The sequence below is a fragment of the Mustela putorius genome, unplaced genomic scaffold, assembly GCF_011764305.1.
Source record: "Mustela putorius furo isolate JIRA1106 unplaced genomic scaffold, ASM1176430v1.1 tig00000224_pilon_pilon_pilon, whole genome shotgun sequence".
NCBI classification, from domain to species: Eukaryota; Metazoa; Chordata; class Mammalia; order Carnivora; family Mustelidae; genus Mustela; species Mustela putorius.
The window spans coordinates 30,561,014-30,584,796 of NW_025421321.1; the positions used below are offsets into that span (position 1 = coordinate 30,561,014).

Sequence of the window (23,783 nt, forward strand, 5' to 3'; positions counted from 1 at the left end):
ATCTGCCTTGTTTATATGACATAATCAAATGAAATAAAATTATGCTGAATCTGTGTATTTAAGTCAAGAAAGTATGGTGGGGAATAAGGGGTGTTTTAAGTAGAATCTAGTAGTTTGAAAACTTTTCAACTTCGCTTCTTCATATATATACATACATATATATATTTTAAGATTTTATTTATTTATTTGACAGACAGAGATGGCAAGTAGGCAGGAGGCAGGCAGAGAGAGAGGAGGAAGCAGGCTCCCTGCTGAGCAGAGAGCCGACACGGGGCTCGACCCCAGGACCCTGGGATCATGACCTGAGCCAAAGGCAATGGCTTTAACCCACTGAGCCACCCAAGTGCACCATATATATATATATATATATATATGTATATATATTTTAAAAGACTATTTGATATCTAGACTCCTGTTTATGATAAAATTCTATGATTTCAGGTGACAAAAATAGCTTTTCACTAAGGAGACAATCAGAAGTGCTATGTATTCTGGAATGCACTTGTTTATTATATTTATTATGATGAGAACTGCTACAATGAATCTAGCATTTTATCATTGCCTCCATTGCCGAGGACAATAAGAGTAGGCAGGCAGGGCAATGTGCTTCAGTAGAGTCAAAGGCATTACTTTTTCACAGCCATAACAGTAACTGATATTTGATGCTTTAATCTAACCAGCAGTTAATAAACATGTGCCAAGCATTGTGTTAAGTGCTAAGTCTTCATGAGAAATGAGCTTATTTTCATGTTTCATGGGACAGATGGAGCACAATAATTACATCAAAATTTTAAAATATGTAAACATTTTGATCCAGAAATTTCTCCCACAACCTGTCCAACAGAAAGTTTCATGTAAGTGCTCAAATGTATCTGTGCAAAGATGCTTCCTTATGCATGCTGTTTGTAACAGTAAAACCCTGGAAATGATCTATACAACCATCAGTAGAATGAGAGAGACCTATATATACCAACATGTAAAGATGGCAAGATATAGTACTGGGGCACCTGGGTGGCTCAGTTAGTTAAGTGACTGCCTTTGGCACAAGTCATGACCCTAGGGTCCTGGGATCGAGTCCCACATTGGGCTCCCCCTGCTCTGAGGGGAGCCTGCTTCTCCCTCTCCCTCTTTCTGTCATTCCCCGTGCTTGTGCTCTCTCTCTGTCCAGTTAAAAAAAAAAAAAAAAGATACAGTACTGGATGACAAAAGAAAGTTATAAGACAGTACATTTTTCTTTTGTTGATATACAGATATAAGTATGTGCAAAAAAATCTCAAGGATATATGACAAAGCATTCTTTTTTATAACAAAGTTAATAAGCAGAAGGATTATGGAGACTTTTTTTTTCCTTTCTACATTTTCTTACTATGTTCACTTAAAAATAATAAGCATCAGACAGGAAGAACCATAAAGGTAAAACAAAAAGAGTAATAAAAAATAAAAGGTAAGAAGTTAAATAATAAATTTTAGCAATGTTTTTATAAGAAAGTGTTGAAATGTTATTTAAAACAACATGTTGGGGTGCCCGTGTGGCTCAGATGGTTAAGTGTCTGCCTTTAGCTCAGGTCATGATTTCCCCATGTCAGCTCCCAGCTCAGTGGGGAGTCTGCTTCTCTCTATCCCTCTGCCTCTCTCCCTGCTTATGCTCTCTCTAGCTCTCTCTCTCTCTCTCTCAAATGAATAAATAAAATCTTTAAAAAACAAAGTAAAACATGTTTTCCAAGAATTTGGACTAGATAAGGTGTTTCATCTGTGGTTTTCTGACCCAGTAGCTAGAAACTGAACTTTCACTCAGTTTGCCCTTTCTTTATTCTGGTTGGTTACGGCTTTCAACAAAGCTTTTCCCCTGAGCTGGTTCTTTAAGAGCCCTGAATTCAGAACATGGGATAATAGTGAGTGCACACATGTCAATTTGTTTACTAAGAGTCTCTCAGAGGAAATCATGTGCATCTGTCTGTTTACTTTTCCTTGGAACCTAGAAGGTCACCTCTAAAAATAATCTCGCTCAGTGTCAGAGCTTCCGTGACACAGAGGTACATGCCTCACATGCTCTCCGCAGTTAGTGCCCTATGCCAGGCGTATCCAGTTCCCAAAGGACTGAGACCAGAGAAGCAGGGGAAAGCACCTCCCAGCTGAGCTGTCCAGTTACTAATTTAATTTAATCATGGGCACAAAAGAAGCCCTTCAAAAAACAATACCCACCTTTTCTCATGGCTGTCACTCTACACTAGTGATACTGAACATTTAAATGTTGGTTGGCATTTGAATTTCTTCTTTTGTGATACTCTGAAGGATGTATGAAGAGAATTTCTCAACCAGAGCCCATGCTATGGTTACTTGACTTTGCAACAGGCACATTTTGGGGGGCCTAACCAGCCTTTACCTCTTCTGGTAAGGTCCTGAAGCTCAGTTGGAATGGGCAGTCCTGAGAAACGATGCTTGTGCCTGGGGAACATGGTCCATTTGCCCTGGCCTTTATCTCATTACTCCCAGCTTGCACCTTTTCAATAACCCCTGCCCGGCTGGGACCCATTGTGTGAGTGGGGCAAGTGAAGAGAAAGAGAGAAATAAGTTAAAAGTCTGCTGTCCAAGTCAGAAATATTGAAAGGCCAATGACATGGGCAGAAAAGAAATGAATAGAAAGATGGTAACGGAAGAGTTGGAATCTATGGAATTTTATAGCTGATTGGATCTAGGGTGCAAAGGAGTTCCTCACGTTCTGGAAATTTCCTAGACTTATGACATTATGGAGGAGATATCCCATATTGGACTCTGAAGTCATGCTTTTGTCTCTCCAGGGACCAGGGCAACAACTGTAAGCAATCTAATCTTCAATTGTTCACTTCCATTGATTCCTTTTCATTTAACCTTACTCAAGAATCTCTCACATTTAAAAAAAAAAAACAAACAAAAACTAACCTTTCCCCTTGAGAGGTTGTGGGAAGAGTAAGCTACTAACATCCTCACCTTAAATTTAGGGAGTCAAGAAATGCTGTGATTAGGGGCACCAGGGTGGCTCAGTGTGTTAACCTCTGCCTTTGGCTCAGATCATGGTCTCAGGGTCTTAGGATCCAGCTGGCATTGGACTCTGCTCTGTGGGTAGCCTGTTTACCCTCCTCTTTCTGCCTGCCTTTCTGCCTACTTGTTATCTCTCTCTCTGTCAAATAAATAAATAGGATCTTAAAAAAAAAAAAAAGGAAGAAATGCTGTGATTAATGGAATGAAAAATAGAGCTTATGTAGGTTTTGTGGCCAGTGGATGGTGACATAACCACTTTGGATGACAAAGAAGAGAGAGTGAACTAAATTCTCATTTAGCATAGCAGGAAGTTCATAGATAATGTCTAAGGCTGATAAACCAAGAAACAGTCATTAGGAGGTTATTAGTGATAAGGAGGTTACCTCAACACAGAAGCAGTTCAAAGTGTTTGCTTCTGGGCTAGCAAAGAGTGGCTCAGGGGACTGTTGCTTTTATTTATTTATTTATTTATTTATTTATTTAACCATCTGCATATATTTCTTTGATGATGGTTTAAAAACTTTTTTTGTTGGGGGGGCGCCTGAGTAACTCAGTCAGTTGAGTGTCTGTCTTCAGTGGGTCATGACCCCAGGGTCCTATGATGGAGTTCCACATCAGGTTCCCTGCTCAGTGAGGAGACTGCTTCTCCTTATGCCTCTCTCTCTACATTTGCTTACCATCCAGTCTCCCCTCACCCCACTGCAGACTGGTTTAGATTGCTCTCAGGAAGTACACCCATAACCTCCCTACTGTTGAAACGAGTTATACTGTCAGCATCTTTACCTCTACTCCTATCTTCCCTATGCTTAAACAAGACTACACTTTTTTGGTTTTTCCTTGCTTCTCTGGCTTCTTCTCAGTCTCCTTGAAGGTCTTCCTTCTCCTACTTAACTCCTAAATGTTTGTGTGCCTCAGTTTCTTCTTCAACCTACTTTCCCCCTCCTTTTATATCTTTTGGAGTATTCATATACCCCTACTGCTTAAGTTACCATTGATGAAACTCAAACCTCTGCTTCTATCCCAACAGTTCCTTCTCCTCAGCCACAAACCTGTAGACCACTGTCTATCTGACAGCCTGCTCTGGGTGTCCCACTGGCACCTCGCTTCCACAGGTCTCAAGTGAAATGCATCAATATTCCTTCATACTTGCCCTTTCTTGTGTATCTCTCTAATGACTCTACCATCCACACAGTTGCCCACTTCATAACATGAATATTGATATATTCATAATATGAATATAACATTCATAACATGAATATTATTCTTGATTCTTTAGTTGTTTTCCACATCTATTAACATCTAATCAACCACCAAGTCCCATGCAGTCTCCAACCTGGATTTCTTTCTACCCCTCCTTATCTAGAGGGCCGTTTACCTTAATTTGCACTGTCATCATCTCTTACCTGGACTGTGGCCTTGGCCTGCTAATGGGTTTCCCTGCTTTCTCCTCTTTAGTTTCCTCTAGAGTCCATTCTCTCTACCTTCTAGCCTGAGAGATTCTTTCTCATATGCAAATCTCATATGCAAATCTCTGCTAAAAGGATCTAATGGTTTCCTGTACCCTCAACCTAGATTCCAGCTGGCCTTGCTCACTGCTGTCTCATGCTACCTCTGGTTTGGCTCCAGCCACCCTGAACTGTGTGCAGCCTTCCAACTCTCCCCGTTTCAGGCATTTGTTCTCACTACAACCTCTGCCTAAGATCATGCTTCCTAATCCAGTTCTCTTCCTTTGTGATTCTTACTAGTCTTGCTTGATTCAGCAGAGATATTTTCTCTTTGGTAGAGACTTTTCTGACCCCAAAGCCTGAGTTAGGTTCCCCACTGTGCATTCCCATTGGACCTTAGCATAGCACTATCATATCATTGAATTTACCTGTATCCTCTCTGTCTCTCTCACTAAAGTGCAAACGTTAGGGGGTAGATGGTATATTACCCGTCCTGGCAGAAAGCATCAATTCACTGATTGAATTATGGGAGGTGGTCCTATGGATTAGAAAGGAAATGGAGTCCTGATTCAGATAGACCTAAATTTTGATTTCTTCTTTTTCTGAGTCCTTTTTTCCTCCTAGATGTAAAATGTAGATCGCAGTTCCTTCCTCACAGAGTAGTTGTGAAGATAAAATGAAGGACTTAGCACAAGATGTGGCCACAGGAGCTTGGAGTCAGTGTGTGTTCTCTTCCCCCACTGACAGCAACCTGGGAACCTGGTTTGAGGGGAATAAGCATGAATTCAGAGGTGGGTCATGCGGGAGGAGGGGCCAGAAAGGAGCAGTAGGTTGGGCTTGAAGCTGAAGTGGAAGCTGGGATAGGTTTGGGAGCTATCAGTTTAGGAGAACTGAGTTTAGGAGTAAATGAGATTGTGCCCAGGGAAGGTTCAGGCCTAGGGAGCAGTGAAGACATTTGCCTTTGCAAAAGCAGGAGGAGGAGAAGGAGGAGTTGGAATAGTCTGTAGGATGTTAGAGGAAAACCAGGATGAGGAGGAAGAAGCAACAGTGTCAGGCACTGCAGAGGTTGAGGAGAAAGTGTCCCTTAGCATGGACTTAATGAGGTCATTGATGTCCTTGGAAAGACTGTTGATGACTGCTTTGTGTGGTTAATCATTTGTTCTAGTTCAGAGTAGAAGGGGGCGGGCATGTAGGACTTGGAGCTCCAGAGCAAAAGTCATCTGAACGGATAAGGGGGAGGGAAGAACCGAAGATAATAGTAGCCGCAAACAGTGTTCATAAATTAACCACAGGGCTGAGCTGGGGTGCATGCAAGTATCCAGATGCTGGGCCCTTCCCTACTTCTCACTGCCAACCTCACTAATTCCTGCCCCGCTTAAGAATACCAAGGAATAACCAGGTACAGGTGGCTGAGAGTGGTGGAAGCATATAAAAAGCATATACAGAGACTTAGTTTTCAAATAACTACCATTTATTCTTTTCGGTGTGGCAGGTATTGTGTTCAATGTCTTGTGCACATTACCTCTCTTACTACTCACAACAATCCTTTAAAATACTGTCATCAGGGACGCCTGGGTGGCTCAGTTGGTTAAGCAGCTGCCTTCGGCTCAGGTCATGATCCCGGCGTCCTGGGATCCAGTCCCACATCGGGCTCCTTGCTCCATGGGGGAGCCTGCTTCTCCCTCTGACTCTGCCTGCCACTCTGTCTGCCTGTGCTCCCTCTCGCTCTCTCTCTCTCTGACTAAATAAATTAAAAAAAAAAAAAAAAGCTTAAAAAAAAAAAAAGCTTAAAAAATACTGTCATCAATTTGTTAATGAGAAGACTAAGGCTCAGAGAAGTAAATTCATCAGCTGGAAGTCAACCAGTCCATCTAAACCTGCATAGTCCCATAACACTTTGCACTGATGGAATGTTCTCTATCTGTGCTAATACGCTTGTCACTAGCCACACATGGCTAATGAGCAGTTGAAATGTGGCTACTGTGATTGAAAAACTAAATTTTAAATTTTATTTAATTTTAAAAACTTATACTTGATTCAGTTATTGGGAAATTTTAAGTATGTTTTGAACAACTTAGTCTATGTAACTACTCTTTCCATTTAAAGTTTTGTGAAATCTAAATACAGTGAGCATCTGAATTGTTATTTAATATACATGTAATTAGCTTATTAATTTTTAATTGGCTACATGTTGAAATGATAATATTTTTGGTATGTTGGCTTAAGTAATTATATTTTTTAAATTAATTTCACCTGTTTTTAGAAAACAAATTTTAATGTGGCTACTAGAAATATGTTTATTAAATGCGTGGCAGGTGTTGTATTTCTGTTGGACAGCCTTGTTCCAGGGGCAGGGTCCTGGCACTAACAGAAGCTTCCATTACATGGTGGGGTTAGAAGCCCTTCCCCACCTCTTACTACTCTAGGCCTCTTCATTCTTTCTTCCCCTCCATCCTTCTTATTCTTCTTGCCCTTGATATATGGAAGGTATTAACTATCCAGTTATACCCCTCAAGAGTGTTCAATTTTAAAATTTTAAAAAAGATTTTATTTATTTATTTGAGAGAGATTGAGAGAGAAAGAGCACAAGCATGAGGGGAGAGGTCAGAGGGAGAAGCAGACTCCCTGCTGAGCCGGGAGCCCAACATGGGACTCCATCCTTTGACTCCAGCATCATGACCTGAGATGAAGGCAGTTCCTTAGCCAACTGAGCCACTCAGGCTCCCCAAGAGCGTTCAATTTTAAAAGATGGGAGAGATCATGTGGATATTTCACACGAAGGAGTGACTCACTGTCATTGTATTTCAAATCTTGGTGAGAAAGGTATTTGGCCTTCTAGGAATTTCTGTTGATACGTACCAGTGGCATCCTTCGTGGACTTCCACTGTCTCCATTTACATGTTCTGACCATATTAGTACTCATAGTTGTCAAAACTTGCACCCCGTTTTTATGGTTACAAAGTCTGTACATATAGGAAATGATCAGTTCTGCTTATATATATAGTTGACCCCTTATCTGGAAGGGATATGTTCTGAGACCCCCAGTGGATGCTTGAAACCACAGATAGTATAGAACCTTATATACTGTGTGTCTCCCTATGTATACATAACTATGATCATAGTTTATATCATAGTTTAATTTATAAATTTGGCAAAGTAAGAGACTAACTATAATACTGCAATAGAATAATTATAACAATTACTGTAATAAGTTATATAAGTGTGCATATGTGTCTTACTCTTACAATACCTTATTGTACTATATGCACCTTTTTTGTGATAAGATGCCTATGTGATAAAATGAAGTGAGGTGAATGACCCAGGCTTGTGACACAGCATTAGGCTGCTACTGACACGACGATTGTCAGGAGGAGGATCGTGTGCGTGCATGGGTAACTGAAACCATGGAAAGCAAAACTGCAGCTAAGGGGGGACTACTCTAAATGCTACTCTCCCTATTCTTAAAAACATGCCTTTCTAAGGAGTTGAAGGGATCTGCAGCTGCAAACCCGTCTTGTTCAAGCCATAAATCAGAGCTGTCAAAGCTGCATAAGGGACTAAAATGCTAAAGATTGTACATCTCTAAAGTTGGCTCTCTGGAGCCCCTCTTAAAAGGATGTGTGGTAGAATCCCTATTTATTTCTCATTTTAAAATAAAGTAGCCTCAATTTCCTTATATTTAAATTGGGGAAAACAAGATAGGACGTTTGATTAGACTCATTTTGTTGCTGAGAAGATTACAAGAATTCAGATATGTAAAGTGCTTAGACCACTCTCTGGAACATAATAAACCCTCAACTCTATCAATGGCAACTATTTTTTTTTTAAATTCTTCTTTTTTAAGACTGTCTGACTTTAAATACTTTATTTATTTATTTGTCAGAGAGAGAAAGAGAGAACAAGCACAAGCAGGGGAGAGAGGCAGGCAGAGGGAGAAGCAGGCGTCCCGCTGAGCAGGAAGCCCGATTTGATACTCGATCCTAGGACACTGGGATCATGACCCAAGCGGAAGGCAGACGCTCAACTGACTGAGCCACCCAGGTGCCCTCAATGTCAACTTTTAACATAAAATAGGTGTAGGATACTCCTAAATACCAGAACCTAAGCGATCACATATTATGGATGTCTGATTCTGATTAGATTATTCATTGGAAGCATACTAGACGATCTTTAGATAGTCTAAAGTTATCTTTAGATAGTCTAAGTTTAGAACAATCAAATCTAGAAGAACTGGATACAGGTGGACCTCAAGCAACTGAATGCTGCATGCATTCTCTGTCTCTTGTCTTTGTATTGCTCTCTGTGTTGACTTCATTCTCACTCACTGTAGCCAGAAACCAGTGACTGCGGAGTCTACCTCTTACACCTTCCCTACAGAGAGACTCTTTCCTAGTTACAGTTAAAAAGAAAAGAAAGGGAAAAAAATCCAAGGGAAGAACTATGAGTGGCCGCCTATTTGCAGTTAGGCATTCATCCTTAGACCAATTGACTTTAGTGGTAGGAGTCAGGACATAGAAGACCATGGTTGCTCCTTTTGGAACCCCATAGTTGGGGTTGGAGTACAGAAGTCCCCAAATGTAAGAAAGAGAGCTGGGCACATGCTCAGTCATTGGCTGGGGCTGGCTGAAAAACAGCCTGGTCTCAGCTCAAAAACCACAGCAGATCCCAAAGGTGCTGCAACCTGAAGCTGTCAGTTAATTGCTCCTCTCGCAACTGGTCACTAAGTTCTTTCTTGAAGGGGCATTTGAACAGCACACCCATCTGTGGTTGCCACAGCCCACCCCTGTGCCACACAGATTTACTTCTCTCCACAGATCCAGGGAGCAGGTGCTCCACTTGGAGTGGTCTGAGCTCTGGTTAACCATATCCTTCTTTGGCTGGGATGGCTGCACTTGCTCATCCAAGTTTGCAATTCAACAAAAAGCACCAAGAGGCACCCATGTGGACCACCTGAATTCTACACATATTTTTACCTGTCCCCATGTGTAACAGGAGCCCTGCCTCCACTAGCTGATCAGGGACAATGACCTCTGCTAAGATGGTGACTCTTCTTGCCTGCTGGGCCCTAGACACAGGAATCCAAGATGTCCAGGTAGCAGCCACAGCTTGTAGTTCATTGTGTCCAATGGCAAGAGTGCATCCCTGTATCAGGCTCTCCAACCCTGTAGAGCCCAGAGTTGCAGGGATGGGCAACATAAAATCTTCCAGTGGGTCACTGGAGAAATGGTAAGTGGAGTCCTTCCTGCTTCCACTTCTTGGTTCCTAGGCAGCTATTTTCTTCTTTCCAGGAACACAGTGCCATATAGAAGCCTCTGATTCAGGGCATATGCTGCATCCTGGAGGACTGCCCAGTTATTAAGAGTCTTGTCTGCAAGGTAATGTTTCACTTATGCTTTCAGCAGGTCATCCCATCACTCTACCAGGCCAGCAGCTTCTGGATGGTGCAGTGAATCCCAAGGTCATAGCCCCATATTCATACCTTCTGTGTTCAGAACAAGGTCTTCTTGTCAGATGCTGTCATGTGGGATTCCATGCCTGTGGATCACTGTGCAAAACCCTGGAAAGTGGTAATGGCTGAAGCTCTTGAGGACAGGAAAAGCAAATCCATATTTGAGTGTCTATCTTTGTGAGAATGAATCTCGTGTCTTCTGGGGCCCAAGGGCCCCAATTAGTCTACTTGTTACCAGTGGGTCTCCTCAAGGAATAGAGCCATATAATGGCCTGAATATTGGTCTCTCTTGTTGACAGGGTAGATATTCAGAGGCAGTAATAATGAGGCCAGCTTTGATAAGTGGGAGTCCATGCTTTTAGCCCCATATGTAGCTTCTGTCTCTTCCACCGTGGCCACTCCACTCATGTCCCCATTGTGCCAGTTCCAAAGACAAAGTTTGGACCCACAATTGAGCTGACCCATCTGTAAACCAAGGTTGGACTTTTTCCTTCTCCTTCAGCTGAGTATACTGGATGGCCCCTATGGCCACAGGTATGAGCTGAGGGAGGAACACTAGTGTCCTCAACAAGTCCACTGTGTCCCAGTAAATTTATGTGGGGATTTAAGGGTAATTATTTATCTGGCAGCCAGAATAGTTCCTGGGGGGAGGGGGAGCATCTATTGCCTTGAAGAGAGGCCTCTACAGTGTCTTCCTGCACAGGGAGGGGTTGGCCACATCTGTCTGAGGTCCAAGGAAGACTGCAGAGCGTCTTTGAAGGTATCCACCCAGGCGTTCTCAACCCATTTCAGGGTCCTAGGTTTTCCTCAACCAGGGTATAACAGATCTGATATGGCAGAGCATTCCACTGTTTGGGGGGCTCTTTTTTTTTTTTTAAGATTTTATTTATTTACCTGATAGACAGAGGTCACATGTAGGCAGAGAGAGAGGAGGAAGCCGGCTCCCTGCCAAGCAGAAAGCCCGATGTGGGACTCGATCCCAGGACCCTAAGACCATGACCCAAGCCGAAGGCAGAGGCCCAACCCACTGAGCCATCCAGGTGCCCCTGTTTGGAGGGGCTCTTAACTGTCAAACCCTGAATTTGGTTCTGGGTGGTACTAGTTTTTCTACTTCATAAGCTATCAAAGAGGCCTGCTGGCTCTTATATTTAGACATAACTGTCTGTTAACTGCCCTCAATTTCCATTTTTTCTTCTGGAGGCTGTCCGTGCAACTATTTAACACCCCGCCAATTCCATTATCCTTCTGTGTAGTCTCTCCCTCCCTTGACCACCTGCACTTAAAACGGTTTGAATCGGGGAGCCTGGGTGGCTCAATCAGTTAAGTGTCTGCCTTCAGCTCAGGTACCATCTGTGTTGATGGGTTCTCTGGGAAGCAGACATCAAAGCAGAGTTAGAATTGCAAGAGATTTATTGCTGGTAACATCTATTAAAGGAGTAGACATGGTAAATCTTTAGACAATGATGTAGGTATGACACCTGGGAGAGGAGAGAGGAGAGAAAAGAGAACTGAGCAGGAAGAACCTCAGACAGAGTAGGAAGAAGCTCTGAGAAAATCTTGGCCAGCTCACAGAGGGGACCCATGCTGGGCAGAAATATCCAGTCACTAGTATCTACACCATGCTCAGGCATTGACAGAGAGCTTCCTAGCAATAAAGTGGCCATGGCGTGTAATAACTAGAAGAAGGCAGAAGAGGGCTTCTGGGGTTTTGGTAATTATCTGTTTCTTAACCTAGGTTTTATGTACGTATCTTCATTTTATAAAATTTTATCAAGCTTAATTTATTTTTTCTTAAGATTTTATTTATTTATTTGAGAGAGAGAAAGAGAGAGAGTATGAGAAGGGAGAAGGTCAGAGAGAGAAGCAAACCCCCTGGGAGCTGGGAGCCTGATGCAGGACTCGATCCCAGGACTCCAGGATCATGACCTGAGCTCAAGGCTGTTGCTCAACCAACTGAGCCACCCTGGCGCCCTCAAGCTTACTTTCATGAACTTTTATGTATACATGCTATCTTCCTAATTTTAAAAAGTCATAGGTCTCTGCCTTTAGCCTCTAAATAGTCTTTTTTTTTTTAAGGTTTTATTTATTTATTTGACACACAGAAAGAGAAGAAGAGAGGGCACACACAAGCAGGGGGAGTGGCAGGCAGAGGGAGGGGGAGAAGCAGACTCCCTGCTCAGACGCTTAACTGAATGAGCCACCCAGACAGCTCTTAAAATGATCCATGTTTTTAAATAAGTAATCTATCACTCAAGGTTCACATTAAGCATCTACAAAGAGCAGAACTTGTACTAGGTCTTTACGGGGATTTTTTTAAGGAGCTTAAGGGAGTGTCTTACTTTGAGAGTTTATCTTCTTCTTAGAGAATAAGACACACAAAAGAATTAGAGAATTAGTTTATAATCAACAGCCAGGTTACCTTTAGGGTAGGGAATTAAAGATTATTTATCTGTGTACACCAGAATCTTTAATGTCACCAGGAGTATGATATTGGAGATTCTTCCACATTAGTCAACCAAGGGAAAGAATGAATTAATGAGTAATAAATAAATTAAAAAATGAATGGATGAGTACAAGACATTTGAGACTAGGGAGTAATATGGGATGGCTACAGAACTGGCAATATCATTTGTAATTATGTTTCCGTTACAATCTACAAGTTGATGAGTCTGAATCCTTACCTCTTTCATGAGTTTCAGACAAACATTTACAACAGCTTCAGTTTCAGACAAACATTTACAACAGCAAACTTTATGTTGATACATGGATGTTCCAAAGGCACCTGCAACAAAACACATTACAAATAAAATTTTTGTAAAGATTTATTTATTTGAGAAAGAGAGAGAAAGAGCATGAGCAGTGGGAGGGGCAGTGGGAAAGGGAGAGACTCCCTGTTCAGCTCAGGGTCCAAAGCAGGCCTCCATCTCATGACCCTGAGATCATGACCTGAACCAAAATTAAGAATCAGACTCTTAACCAATTGAGCCACCCAGGCGCCCAAAATACATGGAAAATTGAACTCATTTTTCTACTAACTTTATTCTCTTTCTCCTGCTGCTAATGCCACTCAGAACAGAAATCTCTTAGAAGTCTTTCTAGAATTCATCCTCTCCTTCAGTCTTCACATTCAATATGTTATTAAAATCTTGTTATTTCTATTTCTTCAACTACTTTGGAATTTGATTTCTCCTCCTTCTGATTTCCTTCCTTCTGGCCACTCTTCCTTGGAATTGTCAAACTGGTTTTTCTAAAATGTAAATTTAACCGTGCTTCTGTTTTCCTTTATAATGCCACAAAGCTCCTCACTGCTAAAAGATAAAACCTATATTCCTTGATTAGTCTGGCTTGAAACATCTTCAATAATCTGGTCCTGTCTACATCGCTTACCTCTCTATAAAGTTGGAAGCTCCCGGTGATCTCCTCATCTTTTTCACTCCAGTGCCTCACGGTTTGGGGAAACTAACAAAGTTTTCCTAAATGAATGAATGAGAGGATAAGACCTGAACTGGGCTTTGTAGATTAGGCTGCCTGGATAAAATATAGATAGAAAGATCTGGATCCCTCAAGCAATTACTGGGCTACTGAGTTGAGTTACTAGTAGAGATTCCTCATCATTAATTTTTGTATCTCCATGACCTGCCAAGTACTTGACACATAGGAGGTATTCAATACATATTGGATTAATTAATAAATTAGTGAATGGTATGTATTCAGCCACAAAACAATATTTCTTTCAGGAAATGTAATGCTCCATCAATTACAGAGCAAATTATGTGAAGAAGAGATAGAAGAGATAAAAACTCTATTAAGTCTCTGTGAAGAGGCTACAATGCTGGCCAGATATTGGAGCAAACAGAACAGGCCTCAAGCCAATTTAACTGAGCAAGTAAATTTCTTATTGACCAGAATATGGACCTACTGTTAGACAGAAGTTGTCTTCCTAAGGTCAGCAGCTCCAGCATTAGTTTATTAACTGTAACCAGATCTGGCTACAGATGCTGCCAAAACAGGGATATCCCAAGGTGTTGTTACTGGATGCTAATTTTGGATAAATACCTCCTGGAGGCTTTAAGTCTTTCAAAATGAAGACTCTAATAAGTCATAACTATTATTGGAGTTTCTATTTCCAGGGAACAGTTAAACTCATATTTTTTATAGTTGGGATATGTAATAGACATGCTGTCATTTTAATACTTCTATTGAGGTTCAGAAGTCAAGTATATTACAAGGTCCTAGGAACTTATTTGCGAAGTAGTATGTTATGAAAAATGACCCTGGTGCAACACAGTCACTCCCTTTGGAGAACTCACAAGTAAGTTTAGTTAAAGCTTCTGCCAGCATGACTGTAGCCCAGAGAATAACAAGGATATCTCCAGTTGCCAGTTGCTTTTATCTGCTGCTTCTAATGCCTAATTTGAAGAAACTCCATTTTGCTGCAGGTTCAAGTCTCTGGGTTATCTTACTCCTAGACTTTTCTGCAACTGTTGGATTCTCTGGAGCTTTCAAGGAAACTCAGTTGTTCATGAAATAGAGCCTCTCACTCAAAACACAAAAGGGCAAGCTGGTAAAAGTATCAATGGTCAAGACTTCATAAAGCTTTTTTTTCTTGACAGGAAGAGTATTAATTGTCCTTATCAACTAGATGAGGAGACTAAACCTTAATAATAACCTTGGCTAGTCTTCCCTCATTATGCTGGACTGCAGCGAAATGCTTTCTATTCTCATGCCACATGAAGTGGATTTTCCTGCTTCCAGTTTAACTGGCTAGAACCTTCAACAAATAATGCTTACATTTTAAAATGAGATGGTTTTCTTTGACCCTCTGGGACAGAGAATGGATACATGACAAGGATGAAGGCCAACTTATTCATCCTAGACACCAGGAGGCTTTGAGCTCTAGGGAAAGATTTCCCCAGAGATGAAAGGTTGTCATTTACAATTCTCTAAAAAATTAATAAGGCAATTTTATTTTTAATACTTCTGGAATCTCAGTGCAGGGACTTTTATAGCCCTGAGCTATGTATTTAAATGCACTTCAAAATGTCAAAGTGGGCCTCTATACATCACCCCTTCCTGCTGTTTCCAAATATGGTTTCTTTCTTAATTATCTGCAGACTTAAAACTTCATTTGAAAACAACTTGAAATGCTCCTGATCAGTTGTAAGCAAAGCTGGTCTCACTTACTGCCTTCTGAAAGTTGGGAGCAAATGCAGCCTGGCTGGAGTATGTAACCTATGAATATGCATGAAGGGCAGGATTGCTTAGTGGTTAACGGCACCAGCTCTAGAATCTGATAATCTGGGTTTGAGCCCTGGGTCTGTTACTCACTAGCTACAACACTTGTGCAAGTTACTTAAATTCCCATCAGTGAAAAGGGAACAGTAATAGTACCTACTGAGCATTAACATAGTGTCTGGCACAGTTGTAGGTGCTCCGTAAATCTTATTAGCAAAAAGAAAATAAGCATCAGCATATTGTATCATTGTATCAACAAGACTTTGTACTAGGTCCTGAGGATACAACAATATGTAAGATATGGGTTGCATCCTTCCCAGGCATGGATATGGAGAGAAGGGATATATCAAACATATGTTTATTAGACAGATAAGATAAGTCAAGGTGGCACAGCTATGAGTGAGTGAAAGGAAGATCTATCGAGGAAGAAAGACAGGTGGCTCGGCCTCCGTGGAAGGGCAGGATCCAGATATGCTGGCTATAAGGATGGGGGCATCCTCAAATCTGTCACAGTTACATAAATTACTCTTTTTGTCAACCTCACTGAGCATCTCAGGTACCTCAATGACTAAGAATTCATGGGGCAGGTAGGAGGATTTAAAAGGTTATTGGCTTTTTAAAAATGTTTTCAGTTTGGTCATTTGAAAACAAAGATTTGTTGCTAGTTTAAAAATGCTTCTTTTCCTTAATAAATGAAATATTTTTCAAATCCAGAACAGAAATAATTCTCTGCCACAATAAAATAAAAAATTATGTATATGCCATATGTACTTAGGTTTCTTTGGAGGTAACATAAACAGATATGGTCCTTGGTCCTGAGGTACAGTCAAAACTCTGAATCATCCAAGTTTATATATAATTTAATAAATCATGCTTAGAGAAAGGTGTGTGGTCCAATTCACTCCAGGGGAAATATGTGAGCTTGACTAGGGTGGTGGCAATGAAAAGGGGAAGTGTAGAGATTCAAGATCTTTATAGACAACATATTTTAGACATGACATATTGTAAGGAGAACAATGTAGCAGATAGCAGTCTTTTTCCAAAAGACTCTTCTCTAGAGACAATAAAGGTATTTGGTACTCTATTGTAACCAGAAACTTTATAAAAAGATAGTAAAATAGGACACCTGGGTGGCTCAGTGGGTTGAGCCTCTGCCTTCAGCTCAGGTCATGATCTCAGGGTCCTGGGATTAAGTCCTGCATCAGGCTCTCTGCTGAGCAGAGAGCCTGCTTCCCTCTCTCTCTCTCCCTGCCTGCTTCTCTGCCTACTTGTGATCTCTCTCTGTCAAATAAATAAATATAATCTTAAAAAAAAAGAAAAAGTAATTCATAAAAAATATTTTTAAAAAAAAAAGAGAGTAAAATAATATCCAAACACTGACATCTTAGGGAAGGAACTATTGGAATGTCTCTCTTGGTACCCTATTCTTTCATTCTTTAATTCATTAAAAATGTATTGTGTTTCCTACTATGTGCCATGTAGTATGTGTTAGGTAATGCATATGTGGTTGTGAACAAAATAGATAAGCTTCCTTCTCTCATGGAGCTGGAAGAAGATGATGATAAACAGGTAGGCAAATAAATCACCATGTAACTATATATTCACCCATTTATGCATCCAGGAACTAATTATTGAACACATATTATGTGTTGGGGAACATTTTGCATTCTCAGGATACAATGATGAGCAAAAGTAGATCATCCCTGTCTTCATGGAGCCTACATTCTGAGGGAGGCAGCTTACTCAAAGAGTCACACTAAAAATGGTGAGGTTGTAACTATGTAAGAGCTATGAAGGAATATACAATGGGGAAATATGACCTCACAAGGAGGTCAGAGGAAGCTCCCTGTGCAAGCAAAGAATGGATGGAGAACTGAAGGATAAAGGAAGACTAAGCTGGCAAAAGGAAGGAGAGGAGAGCATTTGTAACAGAGGGAAGAGCATGTAACTAAGGCCATGGTCTGTCTTGGAGGCTGAGAGACTGAGTGTGGCTAGAAGAGGAAGAGGAATCCACAAAGGAAACAGAGAGGGAGCAGCTCCAAGTGAAGGAACAAACTCAGAGAGTATTGGTCATGGAAACCATGGGAAGACAGTGTTTCCAAAGAGGAGGCCATGGACAAGAGTCAAATGCTGCTGAGAGGTTAAGAAATATGAGAACTGAAAATATCCCCTGGATTTCACAACATGCAGGTCATTGGTGAGCCCAGTGGAATGATGGGCCAGAAGCCAGAATGGAATGATTTGAGAATAAGGAGAAGGTGAGAAAATGTAGGGAGAATTATAGATTAAGAATTGCATTTGGTCACATGTAATGGATCCTGATGACAGTATCTTAACTAAATAGGGTTCTTTTCCTCACATAACAAGAATGATGGAGGGAGACAGTTAAGACTGGGGCAGTGATTCCATGATGTCACCAATGTCCTAGAGTCCTTCTTTATGCTCTGTCATCCTTAGTATGTGGTTTTTTTTCCCATTGTGCATGCAAGATGGCTCCTAACTCTCAAGCCAGTGTTTCAGAGAGACAGAAGAAACAAACATCAAGGGGAAAGGTCTGGTACCTAATACCAGGAAAACAAACATTTTTTGCAAATCCTCAGCTGACTTCAACTTACTTATCATTGGCCAGAACTGTGTCATACGGTTACTCCTAGTGATAAGGGCAGCTGGGAAATGTAGCTCTTTAGTTTGACTCATTATCATTCTTAACAGAATCAGTTTCTGTAGAAAGCAGGGGAGATGGATATTGAGAAGGCACCCATAGCAGCTACACAGCATGTACAAATCATATGTTGAGAAAGTGTGTCCACAAGGGAAGGAGATTATACAGTGACAGTTGGAAGGGGGATGTGGGATTGAGTGACCTTTTAAAAAAATGGGGATGACTTGAATGTATTTAAAACTTGATAAGAAGGGTCTAATCAGGAGAAAGAAAGTTTGAACATACAAGAAAAGAAAAGGATAACTGACAGTGTAATCTTCCTTAGAGGAAGGGATGGAATCTAAACAAAGAGGGATTAACTTTAAAGAGCAATAATAGGCTCTCTGTTGTAACAACAGGAAGGAGGGAAGTAGTCTTATGTTTTATATTGGGAAAATGGGGCTTCTATTTCCTCTGTCACGTAGGGGTAGGTTTGCTATCACCCACGATAGAAGGGAGTGACCAGAGCTTTGAGAAGTTTGAGACATTGAAGGCTGAAATCACCATTGTGGGGCAAAACTGACTCAAATATAAATGGCACAGATTTTTTTGCAATGGGTTTGCCACCAGAACACAGGTGTTATGAAAACCACCGCTCAATCTAAACCAAAATGGGAAGGGAAAAGACTCACATCAACATCATCATCATTGGACACATAGATTAGGGCAAGTCTACCACTACTGGTCATTTGATCTACAAATGTGGTGGGACTGACAAAAGAACTACTGAAAAACTTGAGAAGGAGTATGCTGAGATGGGCAAGGACTCCTTGAAATATGCTTGGTTTTAGAATAAACTGAAAGATGAACGTGAACGAGATATCACCACTGATATCTCCTTGTAGAAATATGAGACCAGCAAGTATTATTTGACCATCACTGATGCCCTAGGCTATGGAGACTTTATCAAAAACATGATATTAGGCACATCTCAGGGTGACTGTGTTGTCTTAATTATTGCTGCTGGTGTTTGTGAATTTGAAGAAGGTAGCTCCAAGAATGGGCAGACCCATGAGCATGACCTTCTGGCTTACACACTGGGTGTAAAACAACTAATTGTTGGTGTTAACAAAATGGATTCCATTGAGCCACCCTACAGCCAGAAGAGATACAAGGAAATCATTAAGGAAGCCAGCACCTTCATTAAGAAAATTGGCTATAACCCTGACGCAGTAGAATTTGTGCCAATTCCTGGTTGGAATGGTGACAACATGCTGGAGCCAAGTGCTAACATGCCTTGGTTAAAAGTATGGGAAGTCACCAGTAAATGGGAATGGCAGTGGAACCACACTGCTTCAAGCTCTGGATTGCATTTTGCCTCCAACTCGTCCAACTGACAAGCCCTTGCATCTGCCTCTCCAGGACATCTACAAAGTTGGTGGTATTGGTACTGTGCCTGTGGTTCGAGTGGAGACTAGTATTCTTAAACCTGGCAATGGTGGTCACCTTTGCAGCAGTCAATGTTACAGTAAAGTCTGTTGAAATGTATAATGCTTTGAGTGAGGCTCTTCCTGTGAACAAAGTGGGCTCCAGTGTCAAGAATACATCTGTCAGGGGCGCCTGGGTGGCTCAGTGGGTTAAGCCGCTGCCTTCGGCTCAGGTCATGATCTCAGGGTCCTGGGATTGAGTCCCGCATCGGGCTCTCTGCTCGGCGGGGAGCCTGCTTCCTTCTCTCTCTCTCTGCCTGCCTCTCAGTGTACTTGTGATTTCTCTCTGTCAAATAAATAAATAAAATCTTTAAAAAAAAAAAAGAATACATCTGTCAAAGATGTTCATCATGGCAATGTGGCTGGTGACAGCAAAAATGAACCACCCATTGAAGCAGCTGGCTTCATGGCTCAGGTGATTATCCTGAACCATCCAGGCCAATTCAGTGCTGGATACATATCTGTGCTGAATTGTAACACAGCCCACACTGCTTGCAAGTTTGCTGAGCTGAAGGAGAAGATAGATTGTCATTCTGGAAAAAAGCTGGAAGATGGTCCCAAGTTCTTTAAATCTGGTGACGCTGCCATTGCTGATATGGTTCCTGGCAAGCCTATGTGTGTTGAGAACTTCTCTGACTATCCTCCTCTGGGCCATTTTGCTGTTTGTGACATGAGACAGATAGATGCTTGCTGTGCGTGTTATCAAAGCAGTGGACAAGAAAGTAGCTGGAGCTGGCAAGTCACCAAGTATGCCCAGAAAGCTCAGAAGACTAAATAAGTATTATCCCCAATACCTGCCACCCCAGTCTTACTTGGTGGTGGAAGAACAGTCTCAGAACTGTTTATGTCAATTGGCCATTTATGTTTAATAGTAAAGACTGGTTAATAATAAAAATGCATTGCAAAACCTTCAGAAGGAAAGGGGAATGTTTTGTGGACCATTTGTGTGTGTGTGTGTGTGTGTGTATGTGTGTGTGTGTGTGTGAGAGAGAGAGAGAGAGAGAGTTTTAAGTTATTAGTTTTTAAAATCAGTGCTTTTTAATGGAAACAACTTGACCAAAAACCTGTCACAGAAGCCTGGATGGTTCAGTTGATTAAATGTCTGCCTTTGGCTTGAGTCATGATCCCAGGGTCCGGGGATCAAGTCCTGCACTGTGCTGCCACTCAGCAGGGAGCCTGCTTTTCCCCATGCCTGCTGCCCCCGTGCTTGTGCTTGCTCTCTCTCCAAGTAAATTAATAAAGTCTTAAAACAATGTAGTTTGAGACCCATTAGAACAAAAGTTTAATGAAAAAAAATATATATATATAAAGGGCACAAATAAATGGTTATCAAGGACTGCTGTTCTCATGTGCTTTCCCAGGAATATACCAGAGAAGGAGATTCAAAAATCAAAATGACAGGAAAGACATCAAGATAAGGTCGAATGCTAAGTATTAGATACATGATTACTTATAGAATTACTCATACTCATGCCCATACCAGCTGAATATCCTCCCATTCCCATCATTAACATGAACATCATTAATTCAACAAATATTTAGTGACTATCTTCTATAAGATAGGTACTTATTCATGTCTTGCAGCATGCTAGGAGGGTTGAGGTGGATGGGAAACAGAGTCTGGGATAAGGCAGCAGTACGAAAGCAACTGATTGAAAAGGTGGAGCCTCTCTTAGCTAGAGAGGTGTATAAAGTCTTAACATCTGAGCCCAGGGAGAGCAGCTAAACTGCATCCAGACAATGGCATGCAAGAGGTGATCTGATCTGAGGGGTAAGATAGTAGTGGTGACATGTGGCTTTGGGAACTCTGGGCAATTGTCATGGCACCAGGGGCAGACCTGGACCCAGATCAGTTGGAATTGAGGGTGCCTAGAAGATTAATCCAGCTGTGGAGATGGCAAGTGCAAAATTAGAGGGTGGAACAAGTTTTAAGAGCCCTGCTTCCTACGTGGCTGATTCCTCAAAATGCAAGCCTCAGGAAGCTGCAGGCACCTAGATGTTAAGATACCCCAAAGTATAGATGCCTGATAGGCTGACACAAAGAACCTGCATTTGAATAATGCCGCTCCTGTCAAGAGCTAGGCTGTCTGCATACATGGTCTATCTCAGAACGCCTAGAGCAATTGAAAAATATTTCTATTTGTATATTCCACTTACTACTGTGGATATTTCCACATTCTACTTACCACTATGGAGAGAATATATCATAGTCAATGGGGCAGATAATAATAACCACCACCATTTATTGTACATACTATATGCCAGACACTGTTCTAATTACTTAATGAACTGTATCTCATTTTATCCTTACAACAACCCTCTCAGTTAGCTATTATTGTTTAGAAAAGAGGAAACTGAGCCTGGTCTAATAAATTTAAATTAATTTGCCCATGATCACGTGGCTGTAAGTGGCCAAGCCAGGATTCTAGCCCAAGTATGACTCCAGACCTATCATTATGCCATACCCATTTTATCATACTGTTCCAGCACCGTGTTGAACCCTTATTATGTGTCATTTAAATAATGATTAGATTGGTCTGTTTCTTTAGTAAGCAAAACTGGGATCACAGCCCATCTCTTAGCACGTGTTGCTAAAATGACAAGACCATGCTGCCCTCTATCTATCAGCTTCAGTGACATTGGCCACTGGTAATTTTCAAAATAAATAATATCTGACATTTATACTGTGACATAAATTTTATAAAAATATTTTACTCAAACTTGCCACATATATTATGAGCACTGAAGCCCACACATATACACACAAAAATCAATGCAAAATTTTAATGACTATGAATTTGATTTTTTGTAAAGGTCACTTAAACTCATTGTAGTATTTGCTTTTTCTAGAACCTATCACTTAAAACTTTATTTTTACTTTCACAGAAGTAAAAAAGTGATTTAGGATTTTCCACACTTTTGTTGTTTGCTTATCACTTCTTTAATGGAAAATTTCAAAGATAAACAAAAGTAGAGAGAATTAAACCTCTGAGTATCATTCAGCCTCAAAATAATCATTTCTCAATAAGTTTGATGACATGACTTCTGATAGAGTTATCTTTTAAATCCTTGCTGATATAATTACCACTTTATTCAGATATTATCTTGGTGTTTCCATACATGGGCACAATTACTGCCTTATACTAATTATCCATGACTATTGCAGGGGACATTTGATATACTAGTAAATGCTACTGTTTAAGTTAGGTTACTAGAGGCCACAAGGTATTTTTGTTTTACCTGGAAATAGGACAATTATGAGTTAGGTTTTGCCTTAGCATGGGTTTGAAAATGAATCCTTATGGAATCTGTTGGCCCCATTGGATTGGTCCATGTTTAACCACACTGACATTCTAGTTTTAATCCACTTTCTGTTAACACTGAAACAGAGAAGAAATTTACCCTCTGAAAAGATAATCAGAACAGAAAATGTAGCTGCTGGAATTACGGCAGCTCGCATAATAAGATATTTTAAATATATTAAAGAGTTATCTGATGCTTGGGTTTTTTTTTTTTTTTAAGATTTATTTATTTGAGAGAGAGAACGAGATAGAGAGAGCAAGCACACAGAGGGAGTGGGAGAAGCAGACTCCCCACCGAGCAGGGAGCCCGATGCAAAGCTTAATCCTAGGACCATGACTAACTGAGCTTCCCAGGTGCTCCAAGTTATCTGATGCATATAATCGCACATGTTTGATGCCAGTGTGGGCCAGGTGACTTTCCTGGTTCTGATCCTTAGCCAGCCTTCTTCACAACAAAGTGGATCAGGTAAAAGAGCACAATATTTCAACCCAAATCCATCCTGCTACTGGATAAAACAAGTAAAAACAGTAACAACAAAACTATCCTCAATTCTTTGAATTCTTTTTTCTTTTTTAAGATTGTATTTATTTATTTGACAGAGAGAGAGAGATCACAAGTAGGCAGAGAGGCAGGCAGAGAGAGAGGGGGAAACAGGCTCCCTGCTGAGCAGAGAGCCTGATGTGGGGCTCTATCCCAGCACGCTGAGATCATGGACCTGAGCCAAAGACAGAGGCTTAACCCACTGAGCCACCCAGGGGCCCCTCTTTGCATTCTTGAGAGTGGAATCATAAAACTGTATTTTTCTATAAATACAATAGCCATACTTTTTATATTTTTAATTTATTTTTTTTCTTCTCAGTTATATTGGTAGATATCAAATCCCTAATAATCTGCAATTGGTTTAATAAGACCTGATAATACCATTTGCTCCCACCTTTCTTTCTTTTGCGGTCACTTATTACATAGTAATTGTAATTTTATAGATTCAGATTTCCAAATTGTATTTCAAACTAGTGGGTGAATTATTTGTTTTAACTCTTCCAGTTATATAATTAAGAATTTTATCTATTTACTTATTTTAAAAGATTTTATTTTTAAGTAATCTCTACACCCAGGATGGCTGGGTGGCTCAGTCAGTTAAGCATCTTCTTTCAACTCAGGTCAGGATTCCAGGGCCTTGGGATCCAGTCTCACACCAGGCTCCC

General features: G+C 40.9%; 1 long non-coding RNA gene and 1 pseudogene across 1 annotated transcript in view; one reads left to right on the forward strand and one right to left on the reverse strand.

Annotated features, from left to right (window-relative positions):
• The window catches only part of LOC101693879, a 59,938-nt gene that overhangs the window by 8,094 nt on the left and 28,061 nt on the right, over positions 1 to 23,783 (reverse strand). Inside the window, exon 4 of the long non-coding RNA XR_006606045.1 lies at positions 12,594 to 12,694. This is a non-coding gene — a long non-coding RNA (uncharacterized LOC101693879). The remainder of the gene's footprint in view (positions 1 to 12,593; positions 12,695 to 23,783) is intronic.
• On the forward strand, positions 18,460 to 20,053 carry LOC106004775 (annotated as a pseudogene).